This window comes from Helianthus annuus, chromosome 10, assembly GCF_002127325.2.
Source record: "Helianthus annuus cultivar XRQ/B chromosome 10, HanXRQr2.0-SUNRISE, whole genome shotgun sequence".
NCBI lineage: Eukaryota > Viridiplantae > Streptophyta > Magnoliopsida > Asterales > Asteraceae > Helianthus > Helianthus annuus.
In genome coordinates, this window is record NC_035442.2 from 7,457,815 (window position 1) to 7,463,229 (window position 5,415).

General features: G+C 32.2%; 1 long non-coding RNA gene across 4 annotated transcripts; it reads right to left on the reverse strand.

The window, feature by feature from the left end:
* Window positions 1-721: 721 nt before the first annotated feature.
* Window positions 722-3,678, reverse strand: LOC110883909. Of its 4 annotated transcripts, none has more exons than XR_002560790.2 (5): window positions 3,446-3,678; window positions 3,045-3,251; window positions 2,543-2,643; window positions 2,346-2,431; window positions 722-986 (listed from the first exon to the last, which is right to left on the reverse strand). It is a non-coding gene; the product is annotated as an uncharacterized LOC110883909 (long non-coding RNA). The 4 variants fall into 4 exon arrangements; XR_004870502.1 differs by lacking the exon at window positions 722-986 and adding an exon at window positions 2,120-2,260; XR_002560789.2 differs by lacking the exon at window positions 722-986 and adding an exon at window positions 2,120-2,252 and having other exon boundaries at window positions 2,342-2,431; window positions 3,446-3,677.
* Between the last annotated feature and the right edge of the window lie 1,737 nt (window positions 3,679-5,415).

Sequence of the window (5,415 nt, forward strand, 5' to 3'; positions counted from 1 at the left end):
CTATGTATTTATAGTAGTCCATTAGGGTTTAGTTGTAGATTGGTCATCCATTTATTTAGGATGTTTGTTGTGAGTTTTAAGTTTTTAAAATAAGATGCACATATCCTGTTTAGTTTGTTGTGGCATGTTTAATAGGAAGTTTGTTGTGAGTTTTATCTATACTTACTATATTAAACATGGCACAACAAACTGACTCTGTATAAGTAAAATTAGGGAATATTTTAGTTTATTAATGCCGTTCAAAATAAAAAACTTGGGTAAAAAACAAATGTTAATATACGGTAGCTAGGTAATGGTCAAAGCTGGCTTGGGTAAAAAAACAAATGTTGGCTTTAATCAATTGTACATTTACGCATCGGCTATTTGTACTTTATGAACGCACGGCGAAACTAAAAAAGACAACTATCGAAACGTTTAAAAAAATGTACCGATCGTCATGGTACCTTCAGATTTTTTAAAACATTACGGGTTGTAAGATATCGCAGGAATACATTAAAGAATTAAAGAGGGGGGGGGAGTGTAACTAATTACCCATAATTATGTTAAATGTCAAGGATTTAAATGTAATAGATTGAGGGACTAAAAAATAATTATGGTTTAAAAGACCACTTTACCCTCATTCTAGGGGTTTATTTATAAATAATGGGGGAAGAAGTTCTTAACTTTTGGGAATCCTTCCCTCATGTATTATAATATAGTATAGATTATTATACATATTAAACTAAAGTGACCATAAATAGTAAATATAATTTTTTAAGTATTTGTTTTTTTTATTTTTAATAGTATTTGCTGATAACCAACATGCATTTGTCTCCTTCGCCTTCGACACCTTTGGATCCCTTGCTCCAGAAGCTATCCGTTTGTTGACTAGGGTCTAAAAGGTTGTCCACAGCAGTGGCTCATCAACAGGGGGCAGGGGTTTGTCTTTAATAGGCTAGGGTTTGCTATTCAGAAAGGGGTAGCGGCGCAGCTTGTTGCTCGCTTACCTGCGATATTGATGTAAAGTGCATTTAGATGTGAATAAATGAACAGTTTGAAATGAAAAAAAAAATTGTATTTTAATTATTATTTAATTTTGTTTGGACTTAAAATAACTCCAATTTTTTAAGTATTTGTTTTTTAAATTTTAATAGTTTTTTTAATTACTTTGATTCTAACTTAAAAAAAAAAAAACTAATTCCACATCTATGTTTAATTTTTTAATATGTACGTTACCACAAGCATTGCATCGGTATTGATTTGGTTTGTTATAATACCGGTACGATACATGCACTTGACAGAGTTATATAAATGAAAACTAAATTATGCATATTAAACTAAAGTGATCATGAATAGTAAGTATAATTTTTTGAGTATCTGTTTTTTTAATTTTTAATAGTATTTTAATTATTATTTAATTTTGTTTGGACTTAAAATAACTCCAATTTTTAAGTATTTGTTTTTTAAATTTTAATAGTCTTTTTTAATTACTTTGATTCTAACTTAAAAAAAAACTAATTCTACATCTATGTTTAATTTTTTAGTATGTACGTTATCACAAGCATTGGATTAGTATTGGTTTGACTTATAACAATACTGGTACGATATATACATGCACTTGGCAGAGTTATATGAATGAAAACTAAAGTGATCAAGAATAGTAACTATAATTTTTTAAGTATTTATTTTTAAAATTTTAATAGTATTTTAATTATTATTTAATTTTGTTTGGACTTAAAATAACTCCAGTTTTTTTAAGTATTTGTTTTTTAAATTTTAATAGTTTTTTTAATTACTTTGATTCTAACTTAAAAAAAAAACTGATCCCACATCTATGTTTAATTTTTAATATGTGTTACTGCAACCATTAGATCGGTATTGGTTCGGTTTGTTACACTATCGGTACAATACATGCACTTGGCAGAGTTGTGGTTTCTTATTTTTTTATTTTACTTTTTAAATGAGTGTTCAGTATTGAATATACATTAAACCAATTACTTTTACCATTACTTAAATTTAAATATAATCAAGTTATACATTTTTGGTTAGTTATTAATAAATTATATGTATAATTGTTTTTTTTTTTCTTATCATGATGAATTGAACAATATCGTACGAACAACATAGATACTAGTATTCCTTTTTTTATGTTTTTTCCATGTTTGTATGTTGAGTTTAAGCTCGGAACCCTAATAATAACTTCATTCACAAGGGCTGCTGGAATCTTCGGTTCAGCAAATTGTTTCACATTAATTAAAGAAGCTCCAAGACCACTGCAATACTTAGTAAATTTGATGAATTAATTTGAATAATTTTTTTATTATCTGTTGGTTTTATTATGTAAAAGCTATGAAATACGTACTTACAAGTTACGACCCTTCATTTACAATGCGTACACCTGCACTAATAATATCTCCATTCTCCACTTTTGTTGACAAATATGCTCCCATACCTGCTCGTAATTGCAAAATAGAATATATAAGTCCAATGCTACAAAAATCATTCCTATTAATAAACCTTGTTTAATCCCAAGAGTTAAAGTGTTAATGCATTCGAACCTAACCTGATTCACCATTTTCTTCTCTCCAACATAGGAGTGAACTATTTTGATCGAAGAAAACGCCTGCTCAAATCGAGCCGCCTTGAGGCATCTTTTTTTAACGCCTGCAGAGTTAAATAAAAGTATTATCTCCTCTCAAAATCTTCTAGTGATGTATGAGCTTCTGAGCAGCTTTCCATCCCACATCAAATATAAATAAATAAAAATCCCCAAGTTATATGAATCACATATGAAATATCAACTCAAATTATATTTTTATCAGTCCTTACATTCATAAGGAAGCATTCAATAACTATAGAACATAACTTTGGTACATATACCATCAGTCTAAACCATGAATAGGTGTAATTTTGTCATAAACACACATATATCACGCAGACTCACTCAAATAAACTTGTATACATGACCTAAACAGGATCAAACAATTAGTGATGGAAAAAAGAACCTAGCAGCAAGTGAGAGAAGACATTATCTGATTAACAATTCAAATAAAACAAATACATACATCAAGAGTAGTGGCAGTATCTCCGATTAGACCAGAAATTAGAATCCCCCAAATCCCAATCTCGTGTTCTTCTTCCTTTCTGTAGTGATGGTAGGGTATGTTTTGTAGAGTGGTTCTTGAATTATCCCAATTGCCTTTCCCTTTTCAACATCTTCATGGAGTTGCTTCTTGAACACATAACATAAGGCAATTTGTTACCAGATTCATCTGCAAGAATGGCCAAAAAATCGCAGAATTGACAGTGTTCTGACCCTAAACATACTAGAGATGCAGATAAACACAAAATTGATCGATAAAACCTATCTTTGGATGAAATTCAGATAAGAGGGATTCAGAAAAGAAGGAGAGGGAGAGGGAGATGAAGACTGGGGGACTTTAATCATATGTTTTTGAAAACTTACCTGTGGATGAAATCACGTCTCGAACTCTTGGAACCATAGAAATTATCCTCATTGTCGCCGGGTTGTGGAGGTGGGATGGTAGTTTTATGGGTGAGGAGGAGATACGAGACAACCGTTAGCAGCCTAAAATCATGGGAGGTGGAAAACGTGGGGTAAAACCTGCTATCTAATTAACTGGCAAGGAAACCGTTGAGAACTACTGATATAGCAGTTAAAAAAGTGAGTTTAAATGGTCAAGATTTCATCTCAGCAAGATCTAAGGGCTAAGAATGATTTACAAGTTGGTTAAACTTAATGGGATCCATAGATATGTATAATGTATATGTTGGATAATTCCCCTTATTTAAAGAATTGAATGAAACTCAATATTCAATTCACTTTGGTTAAAAAAAGAACTGTAGTTAGGAATTGATTTTCATAAGTTATTAGATTTTCTCGCTTGGCTAGCCCACCTGTCATTTCCAGTTGGGAAAGAATTTTTTTTAACGGCCAAAGCAATTTTATTAGGACAAAAAGTGACGCGCTAACAAACACATTAGAAGGCAAAAAATGTACAAACAAAACACCCATTACAACAAACCCAATTACATATTAAACATTCAGCCCCTCTAAACACTAGCTTTAGATCGATTTTAGGTTGGCTTAGCTTTTCAAAACAATTATGACTTTTGGGAAAAGTTAATAAGTCATAGTGGAGTGACTTATTGACTTTTCCCTAAACATAACAATTTGGGAAAATTACCAAAATGTTTCTTGACCAAGTGCATTTACAAAAATGTCACCTTCCTGCGTCCTTGGAAGGTCCTCCCAGCCTCGTAAGCGTCCGCCTTTCACGTTGAAGTGTCCGCCTTTTACTTGAAGCATTTGTTTCCATTCAAGCGACACGTGTCCGATGTTTAAGCGTCTGCCTTTCACGTTGAAGCGTCCGTTTTCCTTTCAGGCGACACGTGTCCGATGCAATGCGTCCGCGAAGCTTTTTAAGCGTCGGCCAACGACGCAGGTTCAAATTTTTTTTTTTAATATTTATAACTTATAAACATTTTTCTAACATGGGATCATGTGCATGCTCTTTATAAAAATTAACTATATGTATGTTAACGGAGCAAATTTTAAACGATATAAAACATGTTATTTTTTAGTTAAAAATTTTTATATTAAACACTAAAAACATAACATAATAAAAAACAAAAAAAAAACAAACAACACATAAAAATATATATTTATCTAAAACCATATCGTAATAGCTTCCCACTCCGAGACATGTTTGAAATCATGTGTGACAACTCGAGTTTCTGACTTTCACTTTCGCATTAAATGCGCGTTGACTTTGACTGTTTAGTTGTTTGGATTGTGGACTTGAAATTGTACGCGTTGTGTTTTAATGAAACGAATTGTCGTTTTGCCTATATGTGATTACTTGCTGTGGTAGAATATAATATTGGAATTATTATTAAAACACTTAGTCTAAAACACTTAGTCTAGATCACGAAACATGACATACAGATCGAAGGATCACGAAAGATAACCTTAGGTTCGAAGGATCTCGAAACATACCCTTCGAGCAAAGATAGGATCCTTCGACATCTTTCGGCCCGAAGGATCACGAAACATATCCTTCGACATCTTTCGGCCCAGTCTTTCTGATGGGCTTGGCCCATTCCTGTGATACGATTTATATATGTGAATGCATGTAAGTCGTCAGTTACTTCAAAAACCCTAGCTCCTTTGTGTGTGTGCGACGGCAGATCCCCACATCCGAAGCCAAATCCCTTTTGTTGATCATTCTTAATTTCGGTTAGTGATTTACGTGTTTTGTTCTTGATTTCGACATACTTGGTTAATCTATTATGTAACTGCATGCGAAATACATGTTGATCTGGATTGATAGGATCGAATGCATAGTATTGAATGGGTTGAATGATATTAATTTGATCAGGATTCGAAAACAGATTAACATGCCAATAGTGTTC